This window comes from Lontra canadensis, unplaced genomic scaffold, assembly GCF_010015895.1.
Source record: "Lontra canadensis isolate GAN:19392208 unplaced genomic scaffold, GSC_riverotter_1.0 scaffold62, whole genome shotgun sequence".
In the NCBI taxonomy this organism is placed as follows: domain Eukaryota; kingdom Metazoa; phylum Chordata; class Mammalia; order Carnivora; family Mustelidae; genus Lontra; species Lontra canadensis.
This window is the reverse complement of record NW_022631056.1, coordinates 6,174,056-6,190,436: the sequence shown is the minus strand read 5'-3', so window position 1 is coordinate 6,190,436 and position 16,381 is coordinate 6,174,056. Positions and strand designations below refer to the sequence as shown.

The window sequence follows — 16,381 nt, the reverse complement described above, 5'->3', positions numbered from 1 at the left end:
GTTGTTTTAGTGGGGTCATAAGCTTTTTAAAAATTTAATTCTAATTTGATTCTATATTTTCAAAGTAAACTATTGCTGAAAGCTTATAGTAGTGTCTATCCTCCTTTCCCGTTACCACAAGCTTATTCACCACAGAGATCTTCCTTTGGAGATAAGAAATACCACCTTTCTTAGCTTTTCTGGTACTGGTATCTTTCTTCCTAAGTAGTATACAATATTGTTTGATATTGATTATTAACTTTTTTTTAAAGATTTTATTTATTTATTTGATATAGTAAGTGAGCAGAAGCAGGGGGAGTAGCAGGAGGGAGAGGGAGAAGCAGCCTCCCCGCTGGGTGGGGAGCCCAACTTGGGCCTTGATCCCAGGAACCTGGGATCATGAACAGAGCCGAAGGCAGACACTTAACCAACTGAGCCACCCAGGTGCCCCTAATTATTAACTTTAACCATTATCCAACTCTTTCACAGTTTGGAAATAAAGCCACAGTCAATGTCATCATTAGTGTGACTAAGGCAAACACTATTCACTGTTGAACCAAGTAGCATGCTGTATTTATTCTGCATTCCTATAGAATTTTCCCTGGAATTAATAACATTTTTTCTCCTGTTTTCTTAGTTTATCTTAAAATTATAGCTAAGTCATCATATACTTTCTAGTAGCTATCCAAAATATTGCCTCATTCAAATCCCCATGAATCCAAATCTGTTAATCTATCAATTTCTTCTTCATCTTTATTTCCACTGGAAACTTCTCTCCCGGAGTCTTCTGTCCAGTCTGGAAAGGCTCTACTCTGTGAGCAGGCTTCTGCCCAGCTATCATCTTGGATACTTTGCAGTCTTTGGAGAATTCCTTTTGCTCCTCTCCATTTTTGATCCCTCCATTCTGGATTGGTTTCCTGATTATGGGTCTTCTACCTTCTTGGTTTATCCCTGGTTACAGATGGAATCTACCATTAGCTTCTGGAGAAACAGAGTATGAGAGATGAATTTTTTTGAGACACAGCATTTCTTAAAATGTTTATGTCATTTTTAATATTATATGTAGGTGATAATGTGTTTGGATGGAGACTACTATGTTGGCTATCATACACATTAAAAATTAGAGAGCCACCTGGGTGGCTCAGTGGATTAGGCATCTGACTCTTGGTTTTAGCTCAGGTCATGAACTCAGGGTCATGAGATCAAGTCCCAAGTGGGACTCTGCACTCAGTGGTGAGTCTGCTTGAAATTTCTCAACCTCTGCTCTTCTCTCCATTTGATCATGTGCTCTCTCTTTTTAGAAAAATTGAAATTCATCACGCTGCTGTCCTCTAGCATTTTACGTTGCATTTAGAAAGCAAAAGCAATTTTTATTCTGATATTTTGTGTGAACCCCCTTTTACTCTGGAGGGTCTCTTCTTTATTCCTCCCCCTTTTCATGTATAGCTTCAGGCACTTGATGGTAGATCTTTTCAAAATGGAGACTTACATCCTTCAGAGGTGGGAATTTTCTGGTTTTCTCTATGGAACTCCTGTTAGTCAGATGTTGGGCCTCTTTGCTTAATTATTTTTCTTTCATCTTTTCACTCCTATTGGTTATGTTTTTGTATTTTTGATCTTCCAATTCTCTTGTTGAATTTTTATTCAGGCAATTATCTTTTCATGTTTTAATATCTATTTCTTGTTCCATGAATGTTTCTTTTTATGCATGTTGGTTTTGTTCCATGGGTTCAATACTTTTCTTATCTCTCCAAGGATATTAATTACAGTATTTTTTTTCTCCCTGAATTTGTTTTGATTCTCTTCTCAGTTTAATTTTAGAAGCTTTCTGTTCTTTGGTTTTGTTTCTAATTAAGATCAAGGCCCTAAAAATTGAATAGGAAGTTCTGTGGGTGTGGCTTGTGTTTCTGCACTGCTGAACCTCCTGTGTTAATAACCATGACTGACTGGTCAGCTTCTACGTTGTAAAATCCCCAAATGTCTGTTCCTCCTGGGGTTTTCTGCGAAGCCATATAGTACAGTATATTTTCTGTTTCACCTACTGGTGGAAATTGACATGGCTACCAGCTTTCTGGAATTTGGTGAAATGGGAAGCCTCAGATCAAAAGTTTATTAATCCAACTTTAACTTAATTCTACATATCCCTCTAGTATGGTACCTTGCTGTCTGCTGTGGCCTATGCCTGCAGGTGTGCTACAAGTGGGATAGTTATTTGAAGGTTCTCAGAGGGAGTGTGGACCAGGGATGTGGGGTTAATTGCTCCCTCGGTGTTTATTCAAATACTCTCCTCGATCTCTTCAAATTATTCTTAGTAATTCCAATTCCTAAGGCTTTCTGGGTTGTCAGGGCCAAATGTGTTCGTAGATGCATATGCAAGATTTTACTCCTTCCATTCCTCTAAGATAGTCCTCTGTGTCTTTCAGTCTTTAAGCATGATGGCTTGGGGTTACAGATACTGACTGATTAAAAAAAAAAAAAAAAAAGATATCCAATTTTCTTGTTTTAATCTATTTGTTTTTGTTTTGTCTTCATGGATTTTAGGGAGTTGGATTTTGAGAGGAGAAGTGATATTTTGTCTTGATTCTCCCAACTCGAAATCATAAATCTGGTGATCAAATTTTGAGGCATATATTCTTTTTATTATAAAACTTATCAAAATGTATCTTTAAACAGAAACAAGACAAAACCAGAGAAGGAGATAAACCATAAGAGAGTCTTAATCATAGGAAAGAAATAAACTGAGGGTTGCTGGAGGGAGGTGGGGTGGAGGGATAGGATAACGGGGTGATGGACACTGGGGAGGGTATGTGTTGTCATGAGCCCTGGGCATTACGTAAGACTGATGAATCACAAACCTGTACCTCTGAAACAAATAATACGTTATATGTTAATTTAAAAAGAAAATTACTATTAATTGGTACTTGGCAAAAATATCATAAAGTAAATTAAAATATTTCTATTGTTTGCCAAAAGCAAACTTGTCCTATTAGGGAAGTCAAGAAAAAAAACTGATGTCCAAACATTTCTGGTGGGTATTGAGTCCGTGTAGAGAAAGTTAAATAATCTTTCTGGTTAATGTTATCACATTATCCTGCACTAATGCCAGGTTCCCCATATAAGTAAGTGCCTGCCAAGATAAACAGAAAGTTTACATAGGGCAGCTAGGCAACTCTCACCATTGGATATTTCTGGTAATACTCAGAAAGAGGCTTTTTTTTTTTCCTCTATTCTTCATGCAGACTACTGACACCTATCCTTGAAACATTACATTTTATAATTATTTGGGTGAGAAAGGAACAAACATTCAGTGCCTACTCTGTACCATGTATAGTACTGTGCCTTATGCATTATTATTGTTATTATTATTATTATCTCCTTATTTGTCAGATCTTTGTTACATTCAAATTTATGCATTTTTAATGAGCTTTGAGGGAAGTACCTGGTTTCTGGTGAAATTAAAGAGCTTCCCATTATTTACTTGAATTATTTCTGGAAAGAGTTTCACCTGTGGCTGCCTACATTCATTTTATGATTTCTATAGTTTATATTTTTATTTTTTTCTGAATTTGTTCATAATTCTGCACATAAATCTTTTTTTTAACCCATACTCTATGGTAACTGCACACTCAGCATTGTGCAAAATCCCCATTGCTCATCTTCCTACAAAAACAAGGAATCTTTGTATCCAAAGGGGTCTTAAAAGAGTTGGTCAGAGTTCAAAACTAAGCACAAGCCCTCACTCAACTTTGATGAAAAGCCCGAAAACCCCCATTTTTGTCTAAGCTGCAACGTGAAAACACACACATACACATACACCGCAACAAATGCACGTTTCTAATCACTGCACATTCTCCGACTTTTGGAACAGAGCTGCAGGGACAATGATGAGTTCTTCTGAGGCTCATTGGGGCTCTATCTTCAGCACCTGCTCCTGAGGTGAGCCCGCCAGACGGGAAGAGAAGGTAGGACTGATTCCAAAGTGTTAGTCTTTGGCCAATCACTAAAGTCGCAAACCCTCAGGGTGAGCTGGAACCACAGATGCACGTTAGAGGTTCATCCCTGCGTTAAAAAAAGATTCTGTGAAAATAGCGGCTGGTCCCGAGTCCAGCAAGCATGGAGAGCAAGAATGATAAGTTCTCCATTTCTAGCGACTTTATAAATATAGGACTTGCTTACCACAGACTGCTGACCTTGAATTCCCTTCTTATGAGTATGTTTGTAATTCTGAAAGAGGCCTCACGAGGCTGGGGGACTACTCACAGGGTGGCTATTAATAAGCCGTGCTCTGAAAGTTACAGTAGTCCAGAGCGTGCAGACAGGTGTTTCATTGCAATACAGTCACGGACTGCTGAAGAGGTCAGGTGCATAACGTCCACAGCTTTGTGTGAGCGCAGTGGAGTGTGGGTCTGTGTCCCTGTGAGCACACACACTTGTGTCCACATGCACGATCCCTTCACACGTGCTTTGAAAGTACTCGCAAGATGTGCATTTTGTAGTAAGTGATGCTCATTTAAGAGTATGGTACAAAGGAAACCAAAACTTGGTTTCCAAAATCATTCTAATTTTCCTGTGTTTTCAGCAATGTCAATGATGCTACTGAATAAAATAACATTAGGCCAATCTATTTTTGTGGCTGATGTTAGGGTCAAGACCAGCTGTCTTGAGGGAAGCAACATTTGGGTTGCCTGTTTAGACTGAGTTTATCTCAAAATGTAGGAAAAATAATATAAAATGTAGGAAAAATAATATAAACTCAGTTTACCTCCTAAAGAAAGTCTGTCAATAGCATCTTCATACTTAGAGAGTGGTTTTTCAATATTTAAAAAACTGTTGTCCAAATTGCACATTTCATAATCAAATAGAGACAGAGCACCAAATATTTTGACATAATGCAAACATTCGCAGTAAGGATAAATGGGTGAGTTTTGTTTTTCACCCCAATTTCATGTCTGGATTTATAACATTGCCTTCCATTTTATTTTTCATTTCTTTTATCTCTGTTTTTTTTTTTTTTTTCTCCTTCTCTCTCCTGCCTACCATCGCCTCTCAGTCATATTATGTAATTAAATTCTAACGTGAAGAGCATCTTCAAGAAATTATATCCTATGGCCTTTCTTAAGGTAATTCAAACTTTTCCGTGGCCAAAAAAGAATCGTAGGCTAAATTTATGTATGTTCCCAGAGAGAGGAGAAACTATTTTTTTCTCTGTCCCCTTCATGAGACATTTAAACGAGTGGGTAACAGGTGCTACACGCCAGGAACACACTGTACCCTGAATATTTTTGTAAGAAGCTGTTCACTCTGGGGAAAGCATTTCATTTCTAAGTCCTAGCGAATACCACCTGTGCTTGGTCAGTCACTGGTGCCATAGATACATCCTTGGTGATGAAAAGGGATTTTATTGGACTGTGGGTAGAATTGTTTCTTCAAATACTTGGTGGGGGGGGTAGCTGATAAATTTCACCTACCATGTTGGATAATCACCGCACGTCCTTGGAGACAAGATATCACACACGCACTGTGAGCGGAAGGAACAATGCAAGATGGAACAGTGTACGAAACTTGCGTCTTCTTTTCTTCTGGAAAAAAGTCTTTGCTTTTACTCTTATGAGATATGAAAGTTGGCTGTGCCAAGATGATGGTGCTCAAGGAGGAAAAGAAAATAAAATTTGAGATAGAAAGAAGAGAATATTGTTTAAGACGATCAAGGGAGGCAAACCGACCTGTTTCTTGCATTAACCTCAAAATTAGCAGATAACATCTCATGGACTTGACTTAATAAAGGCAATTTACACAGCACTATGGATAAGAAAAGAGCCTCAGAGACAATATTTGTAAGCCATAAATTACTAATACATATGTACTTATGATGAATAAATTATTTTGCAGTATGATGAGCATGATCTTGTTTTAAAAAGAAAAATAAAATCCGGGTTTTTGAAGGAGGATTAACTCCATCCGCCCCTGAGGTTACATATTTTTTCTTAAGTCATTTTCATGGCCTCGAGTCTTAAGTACGCTAATGGTTAGAACTAATATGCTCGTCCATACACAGCATCATCGTACCCGCCCCCACTGCCCCAGACCGAGCTGGACTGTGATTCATATCAGTACTTGAAGAATTTCCCAAGCCTGGCAAGGCCCTATTCTCCTGCTCTACCCTCTCATCTCCCACCACCCTGGGTGTGCGAATTGCTCTCCAGGTCCAAGAAGCACGGTGCTGGGTTTATCAATTGAGAGATCAAATTATTTTTCAAGAAGAACTCTACCGAACACCACCTGTGAGTTAATGCTCTCTATATCTACATGTTAGCTTTTTAACAAAATTATGCCAGATGACCACCGCCGCATAGATTCTGACTCGGAAATTATTGGGATAAACTCGATGGTGGGGAGGAGTTTGTGTCAGTGACAGTGGGTTCACACATAATACTGAGATCTAAAACCAGAACACTCCAGGCCTGACCCCCATATTCGTTCAGCTTATATTTTAAAATGTGTATTTCCAGTAGCCTTGAGGAAATTTCTACTTAAATGTTTCATCGTCACTAGCATTAAATTCGTCTTTCTCTCCACTTGGACCTGTTTTCCTTTTTACCTATCCCACTTTGTCAAGGATATTGTTATCCTTCTAGTTTTCAGGGCAAGAGGCCAGAAATGGGATCATTTTTGCTGCTTCTTGCCAATACTCTCTATGTCCCACCTTCTATTAAGCCTCACATTCTTATCTTTTCCAAAGATTAAATTAGATGTACTACTCTGTGTGCGTGCAGTTAGCTTATAAGCTCCACTGGGCTTTCAAAGCCCACCAGCTGTCCACCTCCAATCCCCAGCACACATTCTCTGCTTTCAGGGGGCCTCTTTGCGCTGTCATTACACTTTGTGAAGGCTTATCCTGCTTCTGGAGCTTTCTTTATACTTTTCTTCTTGCCTGAATTGTCCTCCCAGATCTGACCCCAGATCTGACCTCGCAGATCTCTACCCAGATCTGACCATTTCCTTTTTTTCTTTTTTCTTGTTTTCTTCTTTTTAAGAGGCAGCTTATGTTTAATGGGAAAGCTTAGTACACTCCAACACCAGGCACGGCCTGCAGTCAGGGCAGCAGGGATGGGCAGGTGACTCCCACGGAGCCTCACATGGAGAAGAGGATGAGGAAGGCCACCATCAAGCAGAAGGGCCCCCTGGCCTCAGACAGGGCAAAGCCCAGAATGGCTTCGAAGAGTTGCTGCTTGAGAGATGGGCTCCAGGCATCGCCAACAACCAAGCTGCTGAACACTGTTCCAATGCCAGTCCCTGAACCAGCCACACCAACTGTGGCAGCTCCAGCACCCATAAACTTGGCAACTGGGTCAATGTCCCCAGGAGACAACACAGGACTGGGTGTTGGGCCATTGGAGTGGAGAGCTGCTGTAGGGTGTCCGTTTAGATGGGATCACTGGTCTACTCAAGAGGGAAGCAGACACAGGCCTGATTGCACCCCTGGTACAATGGCGGATCAGAGCCAGAGGCGTGACGGAGCCGTTGATCTGCACGTTCTGGTTCTGCATTCCCAACGCCCCACTGTCCCTGCTTGGACCCTGGAACTTGCCCAGCTCGAGGTGACTCTGACAACTTCCTTTTGTTACCAATTCTTTTTCCACTCAACCTAAACATTGTGGTTGAATCACTTAAATGCCCCATTACCAGCACTCTCAATTTCTTTCTTCTTTTTCTTTTTTTTTTTTTTAAGGCATATCCACCCCAGCCACCCCCATGAAAATATGCAACCAAAGATTAATCTACCCATTCTTTTCATTTATAATCATTCTTTTTCTTTACTAGTTGTCTCTGAACATCAGCATTCACTGAAATGGGGTTGAAGAGTAAAACTGCCCTTGAAGCCAACGGGCCTTCCATACCGCTGGGTAATTCTTTCTCTCGCCTCTCATTATGACTCTTACATTTCTTGTTGCTGTTCTGCAGGTTTTTTACATCCTTCTTCATAGCACTCATTCCGTTTGCATCTTCCTGACCCCTAGAAGTTCACTCTGTTCTTCAAACTGAAGAGCGACTGTTCCAAGCAGCTCTCCTTTCTCCCTGGCACCCTGGCCTGACCATGGAACCCATCCTGAACCATCTTCCCTCCTGTCTCCGAGCAAGGTATCCCTTTGCCTTCTCTCTATGGCATTCTTTCCCCATACTCTAGGATATTGGTTATCTTGTTGTAGTTATTTTGCATTTCTTTTGCTTTTTTCTCCCTGAATCCTTCCTCCAGAGTATATCGATGTGATCCAGTCTCCCTCACCCTCAAAAATGTTTTATCTTATGTCTACGATCTGGCTTCTTCTCTCATTACCCTACTGAAATTTTTCTTCCTCTGACCACAAATGACCTTCTAATGGCCAAATCACATTTTGCTCTCACATTACTGGATTTTTTTCTGTCGAAGCTGATGCTTAATATTGTATCTCCCATGGATTCTGGGTACTATTGTCTCCTGGTTTCTATTGATGTACTGTCCTTCTTCCTTCTCTTTAGCCCACCCATTGCACTGTGGTTTGTTTCCTCAGTATTTAATGGGTACTCTTCTTGACATCTATTTATTTTCTTTAGAGTCCCATCTTTATCCCAAATTATATCTTCTTTTTTTTTAAGATTTTTTTTTTAATTTATTTGACAGACAGATCACAAGTAGGCAGAGAGACAGGCAGAGAGAGAGAGGAGGAGGAGGCAGGCTCCCTGCTGAGCAGAGAGCCTGATGTGGGACTCGATCCCAGGACCCTGAGATAATGACCTGAGCCGAAGGCAGAGGCTTTAACCACTGAGCCACCCAGGCACTCCCCCAAATTATATCTTCTATTCCAAGCTGTATTTTCGTATATAGCTGACTGCCCAATCTGTATATCCAAGCCTCTTCCCATGTCATTCCCTTCAGTCTGTTAGAACTTTGTCTTAAAAAAAATTTTTTTTTTTGTCTCATATCATTACCTCATTTAAATATCTCTGGTGTTTATAGGATTAAGGCCAACCTCAAGCGGGGTGGGAAGCCCATCAGTATCTGGGCTCATATTCTCTTCAGGACTGTATAGTGTTCTTTAGCCATACTAGAATTCTTATCATAATCTTTCCTTCTGCTGTATTTGTGTTATTAGCTTTTTCCCTTCATGAAACAAGTTTCATGACCATGTCTAAGACTATATAACCCAGATTGAGAAATACTAATATCTGACTTTTTTCGAGATTATTTTGTTGGTATCCTGGTACAAAAATATACCCTAAGAGAATCAGTTTTTATTTTTGTTTTTGTTTTTTTCCCTCTGAAAAAAAATAAAAATGATCATTGTCAAACATCCTGAAAACTTCAATATGGAATAAGCAATAAGGTGCATCTTTGAACCGAGTATTGGAGAAAAGTTTTACCTTCTCAGGCCTGGCGACTTCCAGGAGTGGGTTTGATCTGGCATCCTAGGTTGGGTTTCCACAGTTCAAACTTTGATGTGAGAGGATTTGGGTGAAAGTGGTTTATTGGGGGGAAACTGGAAAGGACACAGGAGATGCAGGATGTATGAACAGGAAAAGCTGAGCAAAGGTATGATTTCAAGTGAAGTGCAAGCTGGGACTTGATCCTGTGGGTAAAATGTCCCTCACACAATGTCTTTCTTGAGGCAAGGGATCTGGAACTATTTCTACTTGCAGCAGCCTCCAGTCATTGGCTGCATGCTGGATGAAAGTGGGAGCAGAGGACTTGTAAATTCCAGATACTTCCAGTTCTGCTTCCGTAGCCAAAGAACAATTGTCTGGGAAACCTGCAGGTGCAGGTGGTTAGGAGTAGAAGGCAGAGCTGTGAATGCACATTTAGAACTGGCAACAGAAACATGGAGAACATGAATAATCTCCACTATTTCTGGTTATGGAGAAGCAGAAAAGGAACTAATAATCACAGAGCTTGCCCTTTCCACTGCAAACAGCAGGAGTAGAAGAACAGAGAAGTGACAGCTTTTGGAAAAAGCATCTTTTAAGATTCCTGGACTCAGTTCCAACATGTGTAAGGAGATATGTGTGTGTTGGAGAGGGGGTGTTTCCCACACACAAGACACCAAGCAGTTTTCCGATTCTAGAAAGGATATCCACGAATTCAACTCAATTCCAGCACTTTCTACTCAGACACAGCATCAGATTTCATAGGTTAAAGTTCAGTCCTATAAGACTGCCCCTTCTTCCCACACCAAATGCCAGTCACAAGCCCCAGGCATTTACCTGTGCTTCTAACTAACTGGCTATGGACTGGATGTTCCAGTGACTTTTCTAGAGTTCCATTAATTTGCTAGAGTGGTGCATAGAACTCAGGGAAACAAGTTTCCATTAGGTTCCATTAATTTGCTAGAGTGGTTCACAGAACTCTGGGAAACAAGTTTACCAGTTTATTAAAGGATAGGATACAGAATACAAATCAACAGCCAGATGAAGAAATACATAAGATGAGATCCTAAACAAAGGGGCTTCTGTCTTCTGGAGCATGGGACCCCCAAGAGTGGAAGATCTCTGAAAAAGAAAAAGAAAAAAAAATCTGAACTCTTGGGTTTCTATGGAGGCTTCATTAAATAGTCATGTTTGACTAAGTCATTAGTCATTGACTGATTCAACCTCTAACTCTTCTTCCCTCCCAGGGACCTGGGGGGTTGAGGTTATTGGAAAGTTCCAACCGTCTAATCACATGGTTAGTCCTCCTTACAGCTAGCCCCCCACCTTGGGTGGGATATGGAAGTCACCTTCATTTGTAACAAGATCCCCATGAAGACCAAATATACCTGAGAAATATCTCTTTGGACACCAGATTACCATTATAAATACAGTGGTCATAAAACATTATATTGCAAACCATCTTCTGGAACGTAGCAAATTCTCCCAGCCACATGTGGTCATGCCTAGTCCGACTAGCAACTGAGAAGTTGTATAAGACCTTGACCCCTTGGTCTCAAATAGAGGAAATGTCATGGTCACTGGCAGGCCAGTGTGCTCAGCAGAACAGAGACTTTCTGAAGGTCATTAGCAGCAGAGCAAGAGCACTGGGACAAAATGAGCAAGCCTGAGATGAATGGCCCAGCAGAATCATTTCAAAATGCATGCAGAACACTATCATGGGAAACTCACAAATACTAAGATATGGAAAAGACATTTTGAGTGAGACCAGTCAGTAGAATCTCTGGAACAGGTTAAAATTTTGGCTGCATTCTTTTAAAGTCCTGGTGACAGATGAGGATCACTGGGCTCTAAACCTCCAGCAGCTGTGGGTAGTTAATCCACCAATGATCAAGGAGATGGAGCAATATTAGCTCATCTTCTTCTTGGGCTTCAAGACCCAAGAACAATGTCCCAATTTGAATGAACTCTTTCCAACCTCCCCTAACCTCAGTTTCTCCCTCTTCCTTGCACAAAGAGCACTCAGCTACTTAAAAAAAAAAAAAAAAAAAAAAAAATTATTTATTTATTTCGGGGGGGTGGAGAGCGTGCATGAAGGGGGAAGGGGCAGAAGAAGAGGGAGAGAGAAACTCAAGCAGACTCTGAGCTGAGTGGGGAACCAGACATGGGATTCGATCTCATGATGCTGAGATCACACCTGAGCCCAAACCAAGAGTCAGACGCTTAACTAACCGCATAACATGAAGGTGCCCCTCAGCTACTTTTATCACAGAATTTGCTGCACCCCACTGTGGTGGTCTGTGTCTGTCTGACCCAATAAACGCCTTGAGGAAAAGACCTATTACTCATTTCTGGTCCCCAGTATTTAGTGTAACATGTGGCAAATATTACAGTCTTAATAAATGTTAGCTGAGTGTATAAAGTATGTAGACACCTGTTTTTCATCCTCTTGGGTGGCAAAAAAATCAATGAGGGGCTGATAAAAGCTATGAAACTTCTTCCCATAAAAATGCACAAAACCAGAGAATTTTATATACACTAATCTAGGAGAACTGTTTTAAACAGAAAAGAAAAATCACAGGTTCTAGGGGAACCCATGTCCTTCAAACTCAAGACCAATAGTAGAGGTCCTCCAAAATTTTTGAAATCCTGGTGTGTTCTCTTACAGTAAATCAATGGAAAACTTAAAATCAGTGCGAGCATTAAGGATTTAGGAGCTCGCTCCCAAATTACATGCACCAGCTACTTTGGAGGAAGTTGATAGGAATTGCAATTAGTGTGAAGTGAAGCATTGATGGGAGCCAAGCAAGAAAACAGAAGAGAAGGAAATGAACAGACCTTTTAATGAACAGAGAAAACAGGCAGAATAGGCACATTTGGCCCTGAAAATGAATAGTGGAGGGTGACAGTATTTTCCCTCAGTTTTATGTCACACTCTAGGCCACCATTTGACTACTGAATGAGTCATATCTAAGATACCTTAGCAGATGGAGGCAAAACCTCCTTCTTACAGATTCAAGCTTTTTCATGTACCCCTGGGAGCTCTGAATCCCCATTTCATTCCTTTAGGCTTAAAATGTTTTTACTTTCTAGGTGTTGGCTGCAGAGCCAATGAGATTGACATCATTTATCTAAAGAAATAACTTCCAATATTCATGTTCAATGCATTCACATTGCCGATTTTTGAGTCACTGGGTGGTCTGTTAAACCACCCACTTTATCATTACACTTTGATTAAAGCGTAATGAGATATTTTGCACATGTTAAGTTCTGGCTAGTAATTATCGATGAGCTGATTGTTGATTGAAAGCAGATTTAATGAAAGAGGTATCAATTTATATACTTTATTTCTAATTTTGAGATAGCTTAAATCTTACCTTGTCTATGTCTCTCAATAGATCACCCTGTAGTTTCCCTATGCAATCTGAGATTTTACTCTGCAGTTTAAAACACACCCTCAGCTAAATGCCTGAGGCAGAATTAGGCAGCATCCAGTTAACCAGATAGAAGCAAATTTCAGTAAACAATTATTTAATGGTAAATTGAAAATATAATCTACCAAATAATAACTATACCTCTCCTGGCCACAGAAATTCATTCCTTCTGTTTCACCATGTCCTTAAAATTTCTAAATATATGGAAAGAGCGGAAGTAAAAAATATTCAGGTGGGCAATAATAATCTCTTTGACAGTTTATTAAAACTTACCCACAAAGATGAATTGAATAAAAATCAATTTCTTACCATCAATTGTCATTTAATTGTTGTTAATGTGCTTTTCATATATATTTGTTTGAAGTATAATAACGTTTTAAGTTTCTGATTGTTTATGATAAAGTAGTACATTTCCTTGACTCAAGGACTCAAATGTTTCTGAAATTGGGATGCAGTTTACTATCTATATGGATGCATAAATGTGAAAATTGTCTTTAAATTGATGATGAATTGTTCAGTTGATGAAATCTCAGAATGGAGGAGATGTGGTAAAAGAAGACTGTTGGGTCTTCCAAAAACATTTCTCAGAGATGGTTTCTTTTAACAGATAGTCCACAGCTTCTATGTTCTTGATCCACTTTCTTTCATTTCCCATCAAAATTAATTGGGGGGCCTGGATGGCTCAGTTGGTTAAGCGTCTGCCTTCAGCTCAGGTCCTAACCCTGGGGTCCTGGGATCGAGCCCCACATCGGGCTCCTGCTTTTCCCTCTCTCCCTGTCCCTCCCCACTGCTCATGCGTTCTCTCTCTCCATCAAATAAATAAATAAATTCTTAGAAAAAAGAACTCATTTGTTCAGGGAACAATTAAACAAGGCTTTCTGAGAATGGGGTCAGAATGAGATATATTTGGCTTTCTAATCCTGTAAGAAATACATGCATTATCAATTGAATCAATGTGAGGAGATGTGCCATTGTCACTGATTTACAAATTTGCTTTAGGAAATCACCTTCATCCCTGGCAATGTTGCCAAATGGAGTCAGACTGAAGTACTCAAATAAAACTTAAAACTTTCAAACAAGATCAAGACCAGAAAGCTTCGTTTTAGCACCTGGTCACACTTTTCCTCCAAACATAAATCTATTTGTGTTAGAATTGGCCAAAGGGTTTGTCTCATTAAACTGTATTCAAGTGAAAGTATTTTATCAGTGATGAAAAATAAAATGTTATGTCAAAGTTACTTAAAAGGTGATGGGTGGAATGAAAGTCATTTCATGAAACAATGTGAAAAATGAAAAAGCTCTCTTTGATCATAGTTCATAATTGAAGGTTATTTCCATTTCCTAGGTAGTTATTTTGGCAATTAAATCAACTCCAAAGTTTTATCTCTAAAAAAATTAATTGTATGTTGAAAAAGTGAATTGGGATAATGTACTCTGGAAAGGTTAAAAGAGGTTATTCCAAATGTTATTTCAGTAACATTAGATTTGTAATCGTATGCAGAGAAGTTTAAGGTATTAAAAGAGTATAAGATGCTAAAAATGTTCTCTGTATAGAAAAAAATACTTTTTAGTTTTATTAGTAACAATTCTTCTGAGTGAATAAATTTATTACTCCAAACTACTTATTTAAATTCGTGTTTATGAGGGTGATACCAGTCAATGCTGCAATGTATCACATTGTTCATAAATCTCTTTTGATTTATAAATTCCTCGGGGTACTGATATTTATATTGTTAATGCTTTTTTGGAGTGTAACTGATAAAAAATTGCATATATTTAAAATTCACCAGTTGATAGATTGTACCACAATTTGATGATGCTCTGTTCACTTTTTTTCCCAGTCTTTTTTTTCTCTCCCTGCTTCATTTTGAATAGTTTCTATTGCTGTGTCTCCAAGTTCACTAGACTTTTCTTCCATAGCATCTAATCTGCAGTAAAACCAACCAGTGTATTTTTCATCTCACACATTGTAGTTTTCTAGAGAATGTCTCTGTACGTTCAGTTTGGGTCTTTTTAAAATAATTTTTTGGCCTTAACTCAACATTTTGAACTATGGAGTATTATCTTAATTGTCTTATTAATACCTGTGTAAGTTAATTCTAACATCTGTATCAGTTCTGGGTCGGTTCAATTGATTGAACTTTATCACCAACTGTATTTTCCTGCTTTCTGTGCTAATCATCTTTGATGGGTTGCAGACATTGTGGATTTTGTCTTATATGATGCTGGTTATTTTTGTATTCCTATAAAAGTTCTTGAGTTTTGTGCTAGGGCATGGTTAAGTTCCTTGGAAGTGGCTTGACTTCATCAGGTCTTGCTTTTAAGAATCATTAGGTGGGACCAGAGTAATGTTTACTAGGACTAATTATTCCCCACGACTGAGGAAGGGATCTTCTGAGCTACCCCATGCCCTGTGACTTATGAGGTTTGCCAGTATGGCTGATGGGAACAGGTGCCATTCCAGGCCCTGTGTGAGCACCAAATGCCATTCTAATCTTTTCAGATGATTCTTTCTGAGCCTCAGATAGCTTCCTTCCATGCCTGTGCTGATTAATACTATGTTGAATGCTACTTGAGAGGAACCTTATGCAGACTTTTGTTTTTTTTCCTGATACATCTCTATCCTTTCCTGTCCTACGGCTAGTGAACTCAGGCTGCCTTTGTCCCTCCAGACTCTATCCCTCTGCCAGTTCCTCCTGGGCCCTCTCCCCTATCCTGCAGCCTGAGAACATTCCCAAAGCAGTAATTTGGGGTCTGTTATGGAGCTCATCTCTCCAGGATCACTTCCTTTGTTGCCTGATGTCCATTGTTAATTCATATATTTTGTCCCCTCTTCTTTTCCTTTGGTTGTTTTGGGTAGGAGAGTAAATTCAGTCCTTGTGACTTCATCTTAGCCAGAGGTAGAAATCTACATTTCCATATCATATACACACACATATCTGTATATATGAATTCATATATATATACATATATATGAATTACTGTATTCATTATATATGTATATATATAATATGCATGTATATCTGAGTACTGTATTATGTTTTAATCCAAGCCAATATCAACTATCTAAAATTTTTAGGGAAAAGTACTATTATAGACTTTCTAATCTTATAGGAAATATTATCATGTATTATCTTGTTCAAAAGTTTTGTTTGGATGTTTCAGTATGACGTTCAATATGAGGCCTTCAATATGCCTTCAGTACGAGGCAATATTGAAAAGCATGAAGGTGGTTTACTATATTATGATATATAAAATCACTACTCTTTTTCTGTGCCAAGCCCCTATCCCAGTGTGATGGGATAAAAATTGGTATATTATTTTGACCAGAAGAACTTTAGTGGCTTTGAAATTTTTTCAGAGTTTCTTTCCTATCCTCTCAATCACCTTTTTGTTCAATTCTCTTCTTCAAAGGTACCAAATCTCCTTTATAATAATTTGTTATAGTTATGCAAGAGAATTTGTTAAACCTTGCCCATTTTAGGACATGCTTTCATAGGTCCTCAGTAGACTTTTTCTAAGAACATAAGGACTACTGGAAGAAAAAAAAATATTGAAAATAAATTGGA

At 39.1% G+C, this 16,381-nt stretch overlaps 1 pseudogene; it reads right to left on the bottom strand.

The window, feature by feature from the left end:
• Window positions 1-7,111: 7,111 nt before the first annotated feature.
• On the bottom strand, window positions 7,112-7,526 carry LOC116879628 (annotated as a pseudogene).
• Window positions 7,527-16,381: the final 8,855 nt, after the last annotated feature.